Below are 18,835 nucleotides of genomic sequence, written 5' to 3'. Positions count from 1 at the left end.
TTGGCTTTGCCAAAAACCTCTGCTACACCTGTACAGTAGGTAGACATTTCTGTGAACAATTGTTCCAAGCCAAGCTATTGAACAAGTTTCTCACTGTAAATGTGCATGATATGGGCTTTGCTTACTCAGATACTCTGCATCCTTACTCCCTTGGGTCTCCCCTAAAATATGAAAGGCTGGTGTTATGATATGAGGTAAGGAATGAGTAGTCAGTGTCAGTGAATATAAATGATTACTGACACAGTCATCTGTCAATGTTATTATGCTGTCCTTGTGTTACATTTCTTTCTTTATTTAATAAGGAAATCCTACATTAGTCAAATTCAGAAGTTTTTACAAGTCATACAACAATACAGTGAAGCCATCAGGAGTTTTTTTTACTTTTGAGTCGAACCCTTTTTGAGTCAGCTCGCCTAGAAATAAAATATGAAGAAATTAATGAAGGTGTTTTACACATTTACGTTCGGTATAGCACATATACAATTCCCTGTACTGACATTAAGATTTAGTTTTGCTCAGTGCCCCCTTCACCTGCACCGTTGATGCAGCAGCACAACTATCAAGTTCAAGTAGTTCAAGTAATTTTATTGTCATGTACTTATAAAATTAATTATAAGTAATGAAATTCTTAAGCTCAAGAGCCAGCTCAACTTAAAAAAAAAAAACTGTATCACTGTAAGATAACTAACATTACACATTTTCACACGTAGACTAATGTACCTACTGTTAACAAATGACTGACAGTCCAGTCCTAGTAAATTGTAAATACCCCAAAACTTACCATTTTCCAGTTAGTTTTTAATCGCTCATATTGTTGCACTTTATCCATTTTCTAAAAATTAAATAAACATGAAGTTAATTAGGTTAACGTTACATGAAATTCTTACCAGGTCTGCAATTCAAGTTAGCAAAGGTTAGCTACCCTACGTTAAAACACAAATGTTACCGTTATTGGCTAAAAATGTATATAGCATTGGATCACTTTTTACAATTTCTTATCATTTCTACATCCCTAACCAAGCGCTAAACACAACATGGCACTGACAGAATAAATGTAATAAGCAAAATATTGAACTCACTGTTCTGTATCACCGTCTTCTTTTCGCGCTCTCACACAGTAGACTGCGTTTGGCGGTCGCATTTTGATGACGTATCAAGTCGTGATGACGCGGGATATTTTTTCGGCTTCTGATAACTTTTCATCTGAGATCTTTTCGTCTGACTCCGCTTTTTCTGACAGCGGTTTTCCTGAGACTTGACTCCTTTTCATCTGATGTCTGAGAAATGACTGTGTAATTTCTTAAACTTGACAGTGGTTTTCCTGAGACCTGATGCCTTTTCATCTGATGTCTGACACCTGAGTTTGACAGCCGATGTCCTAAAATGTACACCGTACACCACTCCACTCAGCCTCCCAGTAGCGTCCAGACAGACCTTCTCTAGACAGCACCTGATAGTTGGACTCATCTCTCTGGGTGGCCAGGGTGAAGTTGCTCCTTCTTCTTGTTTGCCACCTCGCAGTCGGAGAGAAAGCTGCCCGCTGTGTTCGGGTCCAGAGAGAGCCCATAGGCATCTGCAGAGGGAAACAGATCCATCAGAATATGCTGTGTAGATGAGAAAGTTGACCACACAGTGGTGTGTGTCAGTGTGTGTGTGTGTGTGACAAGTTTAGCCAAAGTCATTTTAGTCTGTGTCTCAAAGGTCTCACTCAAAACTCCTCTGATTAATGAAATTTTGCTCCCAAATGAACGTCTGAACTCATTTTCATCCAAAAATAGTCCCCAGGTTGCTTTAACTATGGAATTTTTCCTTTTAGTAAAAGGATCCAATAAAAAAAAAAAAGGACACTGATCACACCCACACACGCATGATCCTACACAGATAAACAATCCCATCATAGGTACATGCACATACATCAGATACACACTCTGTCTCTTATCCTTCACTATTACCTTTACTGTATATAAGTTTTATAATCAATCACTCACACTTCCTCAAGCCTGGTTTAATCTGGTACGCTGCTGCATGGACAGACCTTAAGAATAATGAGAGAAACAAATATCTACATACAATACGAAGCATTGTATCATTTTCATCAATAAATATAATAAATATATTATATATCCGTACACAGTGTGCTCAGAACAGACATATTAAGTATCACACAAATGATGAAAAGGGCCAAACTTCAAAAGTTCCTAATAAAAAAAAAAACATTTATTCCATTTTCAAGAAAATCCAAGATTTGGCTATTCATGGAGTTGGCATGGACTGTCTCTAAGGCAAACCTTCATACAGATCATTGCTCTGGTCACGCCTGACGTTTTACATGGCTGTGACACGAGAACAAATACTGAACCTAGTCAAACCGGTTTGGCAGACAATGTTAATAGTTCCTGTTGAAATGTGAGAAGTGGAGAGAGGAGGAATTAAGGTAAGGGAGGAGTGTAGCACCACTGTTGCTATGCCCAACTAAATCCACCCATTACAACTGGGAAGTGCAAACTGACAGACAGCCCCGGCTTGCCGTCACTGAGGGAAGCCCAAGGAGAATAGCAGTGGCAGAGAATAGCAGTAACTCTTGACTGGCGATGTGGACATGTGCATTTGTGACTTCTTCACGTTTTAACTTGGAGAGGCACCTCCACAGTGATTCAGACTACAGTAAAGGCGTATACAATATTAACAGCACTGCTGTCTGCTCATACCTTATTATGACCGCCGCGCAGCGAAGCTTTTTTTTTTTTTTTTTTTTTCGCATGACCAAATTTCCGTCAAGGATTCCCGGGACACTGAAAGATCGGGGTAGAGGAAACTTGGTGGGCATGTAACCCCATATGGATAGCATGGAACCATCGTTTTTCGTTTTGATCTGTAGCCCCCCCGCTGGACTGCACCCCCCCAAAGGAGGGTAGGGCAGACACAGTTTTCTGTTAATATCTCGAGAACCGTCAACCCATTCCATAACCACTCATTTCATGTATAGCGCCACCTAGTTAAACACAAAAAAGTAAAAATGAGGTGTTGTAATCGCAGGTATCTGTGACCTAACATAGTCAAAACTGCACGAAATTGGAAGTGTAGGATCATTATGACACCCTCTGAATGCACGCCAAGTTTAGGTGGAATTCCGTTCATGGGGGCCACACAATAAATTAATTTATGTTACTATACACCAACTGGCCTGTAGGTGGCCTTAGACAGTTTTCTGTGAATATCTCGAGAACCGTAGGGCCTAGGAGGTCCACTTTTTTTGTATGTTGGTCTTAAGGGGGCATGTCAACCTATCCCATTACCACTTATTTCATGTATAGCGCCACCTAGTTAAAAATTAAAAAGCAAAAAATGAGGTGTTTTCATCACAATATCTCTGGCTGACATGGTCAAAACTGCACGAAATTGAAAGTGTAGGATCATTATGACACCCTCCGAATGCATGCCAAGTTTTGTGAACTTTCGTTCATGGGAGGCCTTACAATAAAATAATTTATGTGTACATTTAGCGAATCCGTGATTACACCAACAAGGATTCCGGACACTGAAAGACCGGGTACATCGAAACTTGGTGGGCATGTAACCCCACATGGATAGCATGGAACCATCGTTTTCATTTTGATCTGTAGCCCCCCGCTGTACTGGACCCCGAAAGGAGGGTAGGGCAGACACAGTTTTCTGTGAATATCTTGAGGACAGTAAGGCCTAGGATGACCAATTTTTTTCAGATGTTTGCCTCCAGGGGTCATGTTAACCCTCTAGGGTGCCACAGTCGACTTTTAGTCGACAAGATGCGTACTGAATAAAACGGCCGATTTATAAATAGGGTGTCATATTTCGCTTCGACCTCCACTCCAATAGATGGCAGACATGTCATACGCCATCCCCGAAGTCGAAAAAATTCATGCTTTAAACAAAACTTTCGCGCTACAGCTGCAGTGAATCAGTGTGTGCAATACCGAGCTAGTGTGCGTGAGCTATTTTATCAGAGCCGATATTGTCAACGCCAGCAAGTATTTGCATTAGATTATCGCCTAATGGCATCAAAAAAAAAGTTTACCTGAAATGAAGTGTTGGGTCTTCTATTCATGGGACGCTGATTCTGAAGGGGAATATCTGCCTTCAGAAAATGACGGTGATTCGTTTAGTGAGGCTTCAGATGCGCCCCTGCCTTGCAATGATGCAGCTGGACAAAGTGAGAGTTTACTCAATAGTTTAGCTTACACCAAGCACAAACGCTGAATCGCTTGCCCAATGTCACTGGTGGAATAATGTTTCACGGGTTCGGAGTGTTCATCGGGAAGTTAGCAGGGTGTTAGTGGTGTGGCCGAACGAGGCTGGAGGTAGCCTAATGTCATAGCGCTTAGCTTCTGTCTTCTGAACGCCAAAAGGGCTCCACAATCAGCGACAGTAACGTGGTGGACCCTTTGTCTAATGCCACTGGGTATGTTAGATGAGGTCAAGTGCTCATAGGACAGTTAGGGGGAAACGTGAGTGGCAGTGTGGGGAGTCGCAATGAGAATGACAGTAGGCCTAGTCCGAAAGCTGCAAATTCTCTCCACTGGCGCTTGAGGCAGATCTGTCGCATGGTGGAGGTGGTGACATGCTCTCTCCCTCTCCCACACACACACACACACACACATTAGGTCATGCAAAGTCTATCACAAGATGATGGGAATGCCGCCCTGTATGGATAGGGATAGGGAGTCATTATCTCTACAGCAAAAGGCCTGCTACATAAAAAAACAAAATTTCAGCCATTTATTAGTAATGATTTACACTGTTGCTGTTACACTATTTGCTATCTATTTCCCTGATCATTTAGGACATACACTATGTGTTCCTTTTTGTGTGTTCATGTCCTTGTGATGTGTGTGTCTTTGTCAGCTAAGAAAAAAAAACAAAAAAACAACAAAAAGAAAACAAATACTAACATTGTCTTGTCTTGTCTCGTCATCTCACTCCTGATCTGTGCCTTGCCGTGGCAAATGAGCTTTTGAACTAAACAGGTCTTGTCTACTTGTGTTTGTGTGTCATCTGAATAATATATATGTGCCCCATACATGGAATCAGAGTGCCTACTGTATGTAGTAAATGGAAAATCTCTACAGCAAAAGGCCAGTCTACCGCTACATGCATTTGGTTTGTTTCTGCCATTTATTAGTAATGATTTACACAGTTTGTTCACTACTTACTATTTACCTGAGCATTCAGTATTGTACAATATAGTATACAGAAGGTGAGGGACATTTTGGGGGGAAAGAAGTGGTGCATTTTATCATTCAAACATGCGACTTTTCATGAAAATTCTATAATCCAAGATGGCCACCACCATATGACGTCATAATATGCAAATTAGATATAAACATTTAATCTCTACATAAACATTGGGTCATCCTTAATATTTCTCTAATTTACAGAAAGTCTCTATCTCTTATCACTTTTAAGATATAGCCTTTTGAAATGAAGATGTCAAAATTGATCGTTTCGGAAAAAACCCTCTGGCGCCTAAAGGGTTAACCCATTCCATGTGCACACATGTGCATAAACAGATACACACGCACACACATACATTCACAGTAATCATACGTATGACACATACAGTACTCACACAGTAAACATATGTACGCATGCATACACATGGACAAATACACAAACGCAGGCAAACACACAAGCACGCACACACACACCCACACACATAAACATTCACAATTATGAACAGGCAAGATGGGGGTGGGGTTGTATAAAATCAATTTTACATGTGAAATCTATGAACTAATCATGTTTTGGTACTTGTTGTCTAGCAGATACCAGTGAGAATTGAGTGTGGATAATGCAATTTAGTGAGACAGTTAGAATCATATAGGCCTTTCAGCGTGATTTATTTTTGTGGAAAAAATGTGCTGGACTGGGTGGCGGTCATATTTTGTACCGCTCTGCGGTACATCTAGTTTTCTATTGGCTTGCTTGCCACAACATCGGTTTGCCGCAGCACAGAGTAAAGTACAGCACACGCAGCACCACTCAGCAAATCCTCCGAACTTCGTCCGCAGTAACAACTACTATTTTCCACTGATCATGCGGCTAGCACATTTCCTATCTGAAAGTACCATAAGTTCATACTGTAGTGAACACATAGGCCTATATTAAATCAAGAGACCTCTGTAGATGTGGATAGACAAAGTTGCTCCATCCCTTAAAGTCCATCCATTAAAGTATCCCCATGCCAATTTTCAGGACAGAAACACCAACACAAACACTATACAGCCTAGAATAGTGAGTCAGCTCGCCTAGAAATAAAATATGAAGAAATTAATGAAGGTGTTTTACACATTTACGTTCGGTATAGCACATATACAGTTCCCTGTAATGACATTAAGATTTAGTTTTGCTCAGTGCCCCCTTCACCTGCACCGTTGATGCAGCAGCACAACTATCAAGTTCAAGTAGTTCAAGTAATTTTATTGTCATGTACTTTTAAAATTAATTATAAGTAATGAAATTCTTAAAGGTCTCATCTCATCGTTTTTTCATTAATTTTGCAGTGGTCTGTAGTATTGATGGATGCCCTGTGAGCCGGTATTGGTGAAAAAAATGCTGTCCTGCGTCTGTAGAAAATATTACAGATTCACGCCCCCCAGGTATTGATTCGAATGGCATTATACATGTGGATGAGTCTGAGAATGTTTTCTGCAGGGTAACATACAATACTACTACCATAGATCAAGCTGTGTCATGCAATAGCATGACTTATGCTTATAGTTCTATTCAACGTTGATTTCTACCCAACGATAGTAAAAAGAAAAGACAAATTTAAAACTAGAAACCTAACAAATATTCTTTCCATACCTCAGCATATTCCTCAAAAAGCCAGAGGCATTTTCAGCTAACATGGGTTTACTAAATATAGGTGCACTTACTACCAAAACCTTTGCAATCAATGATTTTATTAGTGAAAAAAATTGGATTTTCTGTTTCTTGTTGAAACCTGGCTGACTTCAGACAGCGAAGCTGTTCTTGTTGAGACTTGTCCCCAAATTATAATTTCTTCCCACTCAATTAGACAAGGCAAACGAGGTGGTGGAATTGCCTCCATTCTCTCAAACAAATATAGTTGCACACGAGTCAACTTTGGCTAATTCGCTTCCTTTGAGTATATTGCCCTCACTCTGAAGGCTGACCCAGCTGTACTTCTATTAACCTTATACCGCCCTCCTAAACTATGGACTGGCTTTCTCGACCAGTTTTCTGAACTTATGTCGCTCATCATCACTAGCTATGATCGATAATTGTAAATGGCGACTTCAATATTCATGTCAATAAGACAACTGATGCTAAAGCCAGTAAGTTCCTTAATGTGTTGGACAGTTTAGAGCTAAAGCAGCATGTTACAGGACCCACCCACAACCTTGGCAACACCCTCGATCTAGTCATTTCCAGAGGGATAGAAGTCACAGACTTATCAGTAAATGATATAAATATGTCTGATCATCATTGTGTATCTTTTTAATATTGTACTACATACTCCAAAAATTCATCCCGAAATTGCAATCAAATCGCGACTCTTGGACATTAGAGCAGAACAGCAGTTCATAGCTCTTATAGACTCCATAAATTTAGATATTTTACATCATCCCATTGATCAAATGGTAGAGGCTCTTAATCGTGAATTAGGCTCTGCTTGACAGAGTGGCACCCTTAAAGACTAAAAAAAGGCCCTGTAGCAAACTGACACCTTGGATGAACAGAAAAATCCATGATCTAAAAAGATCATGTAGGAAAGCTGAGAGAACATGGAGAAAAACTAAGTTACAGGTTCACCGTGCTATTCTAAAAAGAAAAATTGCAAATTATAATAGAGCTATTCGAATGAGAGGAGGAACCACTTCTCTAAGGTAATTGCTGAAAACAGTGGAAACTCTAGGGTGTTGTTCTCTACCATTGATAGGCTATTGCATCAAACACCTTTTGATACACTCAGTCAGGCATCCTCTCTAAGATGCAAAGAATTTGCAGACTTCTTCAAAAACAAAGTCATTTCTATAAGGGAGGCTATTGGTAACACAAGTAATATGTTTGATAGTACACCCAAAACAGCCCCCAAAATTAAGGTCCTTTAGCACTATTACTCAATCTGAGCTTGGTAAAATTATAACTCAAACCGGCTCCTCAACATGTGTTTTAGATCCAATCCCTACTACATTCCTCAAAAAAAGTATATGATGGCTTAGCTCCTTTTTTCTCAAGGTAATAAATACCTCATTAGAAACAGGTATATTTCCAACTGCTTTTAAAACCGCTGTTGTGAAACCTTTACTTAAAAAGTCAAATCTTGACCATACCAATCTGAGCAACTACAGGCCTATATCAAATCTATCGTTTTTGAGCAAAGTACTTGAAAAAGTTGTTTGCAATCAGTTAAATACCTTCCTCAACGAAAACAGTATCCTTGAAAAATTCCAATCAGGTTTTAGATCAAATCACAGCACAGAAACGGCTCTAGTAAAGATAGTCAATGATCTCAGACTAGCTACCGACTCAAACAAAGTCTCAATCCTTATTCTTCTGGATTTGAGTGCGGCATTTGACACCATTGATCATAGCATCCTAATTCACCGCCTTTGCATGGGTGGGTCTCTCTGATAATGCTCTAAACTGGTTTCAAACCTACATTACTGGCAGAGATTTTTATATCAGTCTAGGAGATCATGTATCTGAAAAACATGACTTGCCTTTTTTGGTGTGGCCCAGGGAGCTGCCTTGGTCCCCTGCTATTTTCTCTATATATGCTTCCATTGGGAAACGCCATAAGTCAGCATAATGTAAACTTCCACAGCTACATGAATGATACCCAATTGTATCTTTCTGTGGAGCCAACTAACCCAGATGGCCTTTGCTCCCTCACTGCATGCCTAACCTCCATTAATCAGTGGATGAGCAAAAACTTTTGAAACTAAATGATGACAAAACAGAGGTACTTCTGGTTGGACCAAAACTAAAGCGAGATATTATTCTTAGTAATCTGGGGAACTTGGCACACCAGGTCAAACCAAAAGTAACAAGCCTCGGTGTCATCTTAGATGCAGAGTTAAGTTTTAAGCCCCATATCAGTAAAGTTACTCAGACAGCCTATTTCCACTTGAGAAACATTGCCAAAGTCGCCCTTTTTAACTCAACAAGATGCAGAAAAACTAATTCACGCTTTATCACTAGCAGGTTAGACTACTGCAATGCACTTTTCACTGGTCTTCCCAAAAACATCTAAAGAAATTGGCACTCATACAGAACTCTGCGGCTAGACTTTTTTTTAACTAAGACTAAGAAGAGAGAACACATCACCCCTGTGTTGGCTGAACTGCACTGGCTCCCTATTTCCTATAGAATTGATTTTAAGGTTATGTTAATTACTTACAAAGCTCTGAATGGCATAGCACCTTCATATATCTCTGAGCTTTTAATATCTTATCAACCACAAAGGAAACTTAGATCATCCAATTCTAATCTTTTAATCGTACCCAAAAGTGCTCCACAAACAAAGTGGAGAAGCTGCGTTTATCCATTATGCCCCAAACTATGGAACACCCTGCCTCTGTACATCAAGCATGCGAGTTCAGTAAATATTTTAAAAAGATCTGAAAACATACCTGTACAGGAAAGCTTTTAGTTAACTCATCTTATCCTGTAGACTACATTTTCAGATTATTCTACATCTGCTACTATTGGAGGGCGCAGCCAGCCAGAAGCAGATGGGCTCCCCCTATTAAGTCAGGTTCTGCTCAAGGTTTCTTCCTGGAATATGGGAGTTTTTCCTTGCCACAGTTGCCATATGGCGTGCTTGTGGGGGGTAAGAGGGTTAAGGCTGCCAGTCTTATGACGTCATTTTCTATATTTTTGATATGTTGCTGAGTATAACATAAACAGCAAAGAAAAGTGATTGATAATGACTGACTGACTATTATTGTGTTACATGCTTCAAATGTAAAGCACTTTGAGCTGCATTCTGTGTATGAAAGGTGCTATACAAATAAAGCTTTATTATTATTATTATTATTATTGTTTCATGCTGTTCTAGTTTGGTGGGGAAGGTGGGCGGGGAGGAACGACTGGATTTTGCCTCTAGTCATGAATATTAATGACATGCTAATGAATTCACCTCTGATTGGCTAACAGTACTGTGACGCTTCCTCCAGTGCGTCCTCATCCGATTCTGCCTGTGCTATAGGGAGGGAAAGTGAAAACCAGCGCCCCAAGTGGTTGCGTTCCTATCGAAGAGCAGCTCCAATGTTAAGTCCCATAGACCTATTTTAAAAAAAATATTGTGAAGCCAATTTATCCACCAAAAATATTTTTCATTGTCTATACAGTAATAATATTCTCATGTCAGACCCTATTTTGCCTTATTTAAGAAAATCGAAATTGCTCCTTTTGTTTCATAAACGAACTACAAAAGAAGTCACGTGACTTTACCCTTCAACGTTACTCACGGTAGCATGGTTTGTTTATTAGCCTGGTTAGCATTGACACTTAACACTTACAGCTAGCTCTTCATGTGAGTAGAAGCACAACACCAGTTATCCTGACAAAGGTTATCACCACGCGGTTTACATCACGTTCCGTTATTACAAAAATATGTTAAGCCAGTTAAGCAAATTGCGTATTGATCAGTTAGAGATTGCTTACCAAACATGTGACGCCACATGCAGCTGTAGTTCCTTATCACCGTGTTACGACAAAAACTCAAAACAATTCAACTGATCCTAAAAATAAGGTATGACCACTTGAAGCAATAGAGGTGACCCCAGTGCCTAACATATGGAAGGCATTAAATTAAGATCCCACTGTGCACCGAGATATATTTTTCAAAAAAAAAAAAATCCCATGCACTCCGCTAAACTCTAGGAACGCAACCACTAGATGGCGATGAGATTACTTTCCCTCCCTATGCTCCATATTCAACTTTACAGTGCTAAAACCTGGCTAAAACTCGAGTCAAAACTGTTGCACAAAATGTCTTTGGAGATACAACTTCATGTGTTTGATCCTAGTATCCGAGTAGGAAGAAGAACCGCTTCCTGATCGTTTGTCGTGGTGGAGTCCTTCTGATCTGAGGTATTTCTTCAGATCAAACTCCTCTAAGTCCTCAGTTGACATCAGCAGCAGATAAGCCAGAACTTGTGTTGGTACAGTACACCCTGCCATTTGACTTCTGTTGTAACTCACTAGACTTCCCCTGTCTGTACCAAATAAGGAAGTTTGGAAATGTATTTTGTCTATGCAATACTTGACATTATTTGCACAGTTGAATGCAAAAGTCCCCCCATAAATGCACAAATAGGCTGACACCAGACATAATTACACTGCATTTCTTACTTCCAATAACTATATGCATGTGACAATAAACTTCCTTGTATCCTTGTATAAAGTACTGAAGGTGATGCATTGTCAGTGACACATTGTCTTTTTAAAACATTAATTATATGATACAAAGACAAATTTGCCTTCATCTTGTTGTCCTGTCTTCCTTGTATTCACAAACTTCACTTTTTTCATTTAGCTTTCTTCAAAGCTTCTCAGAGAGGGGTTGATTCTGAAAAAAAAAGATTAATCGGTAACAGCCCCCTCCCCTCCCCCACACGTTCTTCCCCCTCTCTGTGTGAGAGAGGAAACAAAACGACTGGCCTGTACTCTGATACTGTGAAACTGGCCTCTCTCTCTCTCTCTCTCTACCCCCTCTCTGTGTGAGAGAGGAAACAGAACGACTGGCCTGTACTCTGATACTGTGAAACTGGCCTCTCTCTCTCTCTCCCCCCTCTCTGTGTGAGAGAGGAAACAGAATGACTGGCCTGTACTCTGATACTGTGAAACTGGCCTCTCTCTCTCTCTCTCCCCCTCCCTCCTCTCATTTATATCTTGATAATTTGCAACACATCATAAATAGAAAAAGGCAGCACACCCACACACTACCCTTGAAGTACACAGGAAGCGGAGGGTGTGAGCAGACCTTGTTGTGACCATGATGTCACTGCAAAGCCAGACCTAGCCGAGCTCATTTGTACCCTCGTCTCACATACCCTCTCAACCCAAATGTGTTTCCTTTCTGATGACTGTTACATTGAGGAAAATGCTTAACATTAAAATATAAAACTAAACAATGATGTAGTTCAGGCGCGCCTGCAGGTGTACGTCCGTACGCACTGTGCGTACCATCAGGCTACTCAACACCAAGAGAAAATGTGTGTGTGTGTGTATTCACACCAAATTGGCCCACCATACCTTCCCAACTAGGACAGTATCTCCCATTAGCTGCATGCCATCAGGCTACAATTTACAATTTTCTATTGAAGTTAGTGAATACCTTATCAAAATTAACGCGCACACATTTTGTTTGAGTAGGAAGAGAAAATACGCATGCAGGCACGCAACTAGGCTACTTGTTGTTTTCTTTTACTCGGCTATCTATATATGGTTATCAGCACACATTGTTGAGTTAATTCACTAACTCAATACTCATCATGGATATCACAAGTTTAAACAACGAAAACAGAAAGGATGGATGCAGCAAAGCTAGAGGAGTTATTCCAGATGGGCAAGAACAAGGTAGGCAAGAACGTTGTCAGACTGCATTAGACAGCTGTTTAAAGCCAGACGTCACGGTAAGCTAAAACAAAACTAAAGGTAACTTTAGCCTGTATAGGGCTGTATCAAGTTGTCCAAATGAATAGGTCATTGAAGACGTTGTTGTATTATTGCATGTGAATGTTGCTATGCTACTTTTTTGTTGACCACGGACCTAAAACCGGGAAATGGACAAATATTGTCCACGCGTGAAATGTTTTTTTTTCGGGGTCAGTAATGGGTGTGCGTACCATAGCATTAATTCCTGCAGGCGCCCCTGATGTAGTTAACATTTGTAAACTGTGTGTATGTGTGTGAGTGTGAGTATGTGTGTTTGTGCTTGCTAATGGTGATGTAAAGTATGTGATATAGTAGACCAAAACAACATCAAGTGTGGTAGTCTGCATGTCTGAAAGGCACGGTGCAGGTTTTGACCTCAGATTGGCTGCAATAACAGGATGTTCTGCCTATGTAGTCACAAATGCAGGCCTGTGAGGTTTTCACACCTTCTATTCAGTTTAATGAAGCAATGGGTATACCAGCTGACCACTTTCTGTATTTATAGATAAAGAACAAGGGCACACACACACCTTCTCAAGCACTCTCACAAAGGCAGTCTCAAATACAGACAGATACAGACAGGCTTAAAACAAACATGCCACTCCTCATCCTAACCCTCGCCCTGCACCTGATCTCAGGTAAGCCTCTTGTTGGTCCTCACAAAACCCAGACAAGTCAACATTAGTCTGTGATGATGGATAGACTGCCTCCTACAGTACTGCCACTGAGAAGTGGACTATGGCTTTAGATAATACTTGCTTTCCTTATTAAGGCCATTTTTTAAGAGTTAAAATGAAAATTACATTTTTAAGAGTTAAAATGAAAATGAAAATTGAAGCTAAACACTGACTAAACAAAATAAACAGTTCAAAATGTTGTGGTGGAGAGTACATTCTTAATTAAGTGAAATTGTGTTGCAGATATTAGTGTGTGTGTTTGTGAGTGAATGTGTGTGGTAGTCAGTGGCAGACCCTCATATGGGCTATAATATCTTCTGGGAGGGCAGCAAAAAAACAAAATTGTTAGCTTTATTTGTTAGCTTTCATTTGCGCCTACCGTTTTTTCTATTGCCCATTGACACGTCAAGTAAATCATATGTCACCTTGTGGGCTGTGGGGGCCCTACGTACTGTGCAGGTGTGCGTGTTAGCTGCTGAGAAGATCTCACACACGGTTGTTAAAGGTTGTATCAGCGATGTCGGGGTAACGTCACTTCTGTTGACGTTCAAACAAAACAAAGAGTTAGCTCGCTACTCCCTCCCCGTCCCTCCCATGCAATTGAAACTCTCCTGGTAGCCACGACACAGCAGAGAGTTATGCGACACAGCCGGAAATCAGGTGAACCCAAACAATTTGAGCTTCTGGCGTTGCGTGCTGCCCTAAGGGTATGTTCGAGCTATAACATCTCCCTCGTGACATGATTGGCCACCAAAGACATACTGTGAGCTAACCACGAACTCGATAGAAAAGAAGAGAGCCAACCATAACCAAATGGGAAGGGGGATGGCTGGAGTCCATCCCAGTCCATCCTGCCACACAGACAGTGATTATTTGTGAAACTCTTGGATCTTACTAACACCATCCCTGGTAACAAGGCCTTGAAGACCATGCAGGTGGACAAATACATAGTCAACACAAGGAGGCCTGTGGCTTGAATCCAAACAGTGGGTATTTGGGGCAGCCATGGCCTACTGGTTGGGGCTTCGGGATTGTAACCGAAGGGTTGCTGGTTCGATCCCCGACCAGTAGGAAAAATGTGGGCGGGGGAAGTGGCTGAGCACTGCTCTCACTGTCGTCTCCACTTGCTGAGAAGACTGAGGTCTTTTGGTGTGTGCAGGTCATTATTAAGGACCTTTTATGACACAGTCGTGGCGTCAGCTATTTTTTATGGTGTAGTCTGTTGGGGTAGTGTGTTTTCTGAGAGGGACAGAAAGAGAACTAGATGTACCGCATAGTGGTACAAAATATGACCGCCGCTCAGTACTGTACATACCTTCCGCAAACATAAATCTCACTAATCAATTTGTATTAATCTTCTACTCCATCCCCCACTCTTGAAACTTTTGTGTATGCTTGTTTGGCATGCCTGTGTGTGTGTGTGCGGGCCTCACAGCAAGTAGCCTACTGGTGCTGCAAAGGTGAATAGATTTGTAGCACTAGCCAAAAAATGTGTAGCATTGTTATAAAACCTTTAAAATCTCTAAACAATCACAAGTAGTGCAGTTCATCACAGTTCATCCATAGCAACTGGACTGATGAAAGGTCATGTACACCTGTAGGCTACATTGTATTTGGGGAAAGCAGAAGTTATCAGTTTTACTTTTATTTATTTATTTACAAACAAAACAATCCGTCATTTTCATGCAGTTTTCAACAGCTATCAAGAAGAGAGGTCACGTCATGGATTTTGTGTTTCTTCTTCTACATAATTTTAGTCATCTTTAGTTCACATGATATTCAACTTTATTGTCAGTGAACAAATTAAATACCAATAGTCTAAAACGAAATGCAGTTTTACATCTTTTACAACCAGTGGTACAAATAACTGACATGTCCAAAAGGGCCTTCATGAAATGCGTCGCTAGACTGTTCACATTTTAACAGGCCAAGTTAGGAGCTGTGTCCGTTATTGTTCGTGGAAAAATACTGATTCCCACATTGCAACTACTGAATCCATGGTCAGGGACCACCAGCAATGTCTTCACAGTCAACAAGAGGACCGCGGACCACTGGTTGAAAACCCCTGGCTTACAGTATCAAGCGGACTTAAGCTGCCACTTCTTGGCGAAAAGTTGTAATAGCCTACATTTCACGCAGCTGCGTGAATCACAAAAGCGAGAATGAAGTGGACACTTCTAAATGGGACCCACTATACAGTAGCTGAAGGTCTGTGGCTAAAGCAGCCATAATGAAAGTGTTATCATTGTTTGGATACTTCACACACACACATGCTTTTTAATCGCATAGACTACAACTACCAAGCTGGAATCAAAGCACATCGATTCCCCTCTCACACCCTAAACACGCACTTCAAACAAACAAACAAGCATCTCAGTCTCACGCATGTGTATAGCCATAGGAAAAACTGTATCAGACGTAACATTGGTAAATCATCCATCACACAGAATGATTTTTGTAGCACGTGCAACAGGTACAGCCCTGCCCTGGATACATCTCTCAAAGTGCACTCTAAAACATTTGGTTTTAATGGAGATGTAGATCATCACTGGTGCGGTAAGAAATCTGCATTGTGACGAGTTGACACAAATGATTCACTTTGACAAATTTATGTAGGGCCTAGTCTAGTCAATGAGCCTGCGTCGTCTCAGCCCTAGTTACTTTACGTTGAGCCATGCTCTTCCTTACTTGAAACACCTTTGAAAATAGGGGATTGAAGCGGTGTTTGGAAATGAACGTTAGCTCAGATGCTTTTTGAGACTTTTTGTGGTCTTAATGCAACATTTTACAAAGCACTGACAGGGCCACCAAGGACTTTGACCGAATCGACAGCAGAAAAACCTATTTAGCAAGCAGAAATGTCCCAGCCTGTTTAGGATGCTTCATAGACAGGTTATCTTTCAGGTATATTTTCCATTAGAAAACCATCGTGTTAGCGAACGCGTTGTGGCTAACTCACTTAGCACCTCTTAGTAGGCTGGTCAGAAAAGAATGAGATGACAGTCGAAAGATACAATTACAGCGCTGATATCAATTTGCTTGGTTACCGCATTTATGGTTTTCTACAAATACACCAATAATCAAATTGGCCTCCATCACTCAACCAATGCTATCGGTCCTAGGCTTGTATAAGATTAACGTACCTGCAGTAAAAATCAAGCATGTCCGATAAACATTCTTAGATTTATTTCGGCTTCAAGAAGAAATGAGATTTACATTTCATGTGAAAATCATCCTTAATCATCCATATCATTATTAGATGTTCTCTGCGGTAAACTCTGTGTTGTCCTTGTAGGAAGTGTCTATTGTCTTTCCAACCCACTTTAGATTAACTTCCAACAAAATTACGTCTCATTGCAACGATGCGCCATCTGGTGGACAAACTACTACGTAACGCCAATACTGGAAATGCAGGTCTAAAAAAATAAGTTATGTGTACATTAGTGACTGTACACTCATTGGCCTGTAGATGGTGGTGCACACATATACACACGCACACACACACACAGGCACTTTTGCAGTAGGAATGTCTCAAAATTACGTCATCGACATGAAAGCAAAAAGGAGATTTACAAATGCAGATTCCACATACAAAGTCAAGCATATTTATTTTCAAATCTCGAAAATATATTTACAAAGACACGTTTATTTATATAAATTTGTTTAATTATTTATATGTCACATTTTTATATTTGTATTTTGTATTTGGATATTAATAAATGTGTGTATATGTATATATATCCTTTTATATATATTTAAATCATTTTGAGACAATCCTTACCCCATACGGTTTTGTCATAACTATGCATTTTTGCATTTAGAATAGCTCTGAAACCGGGGAATATCTCAATTGGAAAAAAATAAAACAATATTTCTATCGGGTGCCTACCATGGACTAGGCTGGGTGAACCCAGCCTGATCTGCTGGCGATTTCTTTTTCGATTTCTTAAAAGATTGAGCTTGGTCTGGCGACTAACCATGGACCTCACAGTTGCAAAATGCAAGGGAACATGAATCAGCCTATATTTGCACGAACAATAACGGACAGCAGCTCTTCAACGTTAAAATGTGTATGAACAGTCTAGAGACGCATTTCATGAAGGCCCTTTTGGACATGTCAGTTATTTGCACCACTGGGTAAAACTGCATTTTGTTTTAGACTACTGGTATTTAATTTGTGCATTGACAATAACGTTGAATATCATATGAACTAGATAACTAAACTCTTGCATATGTAGAAGAAGAAACATTCACAAAAATCCATGACATGACCTCTCTTCTTGATAGTTGTTGAAAACCGCATGGATCTAACAATGCTACAATTTTTTTGGCAAGTGTTACAAATCTATTCTCCTTTGCAGCGCCAGTAGGCTACTTTCTGTGCGGCCCGCAAACACACATGCCAAACAAGCATACACAAAAGTTTCAAGAGTGGGGGATGGAGTAGAAGATGGAGACAAATTGATTAATGTGATTTATTTTCACGGAATGGATGTACAGGACTGAGCGGCGCTATGCGGTACATCTAGTTAATATGTGCATTTTCCACTGTACATGTGAAGTGAAGCTTTCTTTTTCTCCACCATATGTATTGGTTCACTCTGCCAACATAGGTGTGCTTGTATGCTGGGCATACTGTATACAACTTTCTCTTACTCTTTTATTTGTATACTACTGGGCTGTTGTGACAAGTACATTTCCCAGCTGTGGGATCAATAAAGTCTTATCTTATCTTATGTTATCTTAAAGGGAAACTTGGCAGGATTTCCCCCTCTGCTGGAGACATTGTGCATTATGCTATTTCAAACTGTGGGAAAAGGTAACGATAAAGCACATGGATTTGTTTACAAGCTAGCGAACGGTTAGCATAAGTTTGGCAGAACTATGTGGATGTTACAAGGTAAGAAACACGATTTAAAACAAGTTTCTTGTTTCTCACTTCTCTTTCCGGGATGGTAGTCTCAATGTTGCAACTGGTTGGTTTTCCACCTGGGGACGCTAGGCGCAGCGGGGAAAGTCACCATTTTCACCGGAACAGGTCATTTAACCATCCGAATGATTTCTAAACGGGTTTATTACGTTGAAATAGTTGCCAAGTTCCCCTTTAAGAACAGGGACACCATGGTCCCTAAACCAGCTACTGGTAGCTTTGGCACTGTGTCCTGTTGGAAAATGAAATCTGCATCTCCATAATAGTACATGAGCCACAGGCCCAAAAAGGGGCGTGTCACTACCAATTGGGGGCTACATATCTCTGGAGTATAAAATGGTATGATAGCAAGTTGGATCTTGTAGCTTTGTGGCTGTACAGGCCTTGATCTACAAGAGTGGCTTGTAGATCAAGATAAGATAAACCAGGTCCCTTAAGGTTGGTTAGAAGGACGGAATTTATATTGTCCCACCCAATTGTTCAGGCTCTATCATGTTATGCCTTTGACACTCTCTATCTCTCTCTTTGGACCCTGGAATCAAAAAAGGGTTGATATGTA

At 40.5% G+C, this 18,835-nt stretch overlaps 1 long non-coding RNA gene across 1 annotated transcript; it reads right to left on the bottom strand.

The window, feature by feature from the left end:
• Positions 1–374: 374 nt before the first annotated feature.
• Positions 375–1,531, bottom strand: LOC125296989. Its single transcript, XR_007193910.1, has 3 exons — positions 1,080–1,531; positions 782–832; positions 375–413 (listed from the first exon to the last, which is right to left on the bottom strand). It is a non-coding gene; the product is annotated as an uncharacterized LOC125296989 (long non-coding RNA).
• Between the last annotated feature and the right edge of the window lie 17,304 nt (positions 1,532–18,835).

Source organism: Alosa alosa, chromosome 7 (genome assembly GCF_017589495.1).
Source record: "Alosa alosa isolate M-15738 ecotype Scorff River chromosome 7, AALO_Geno_1.1, whole genome shotgun sequence".
In the NCBI taxonomy this organism is placed as follows: domain Eukaryota; kingdom Metazoa; phylum Chordata; class Actinopteri; order Clupeiformes; family Clupeidae; genus Alosa; species Alosa alosa.
The sequence above is the reverse complement of the archived record's forward strand: the minus strand, read 5'-3'. Positions and strand labels throughout refer to the sequence as shown.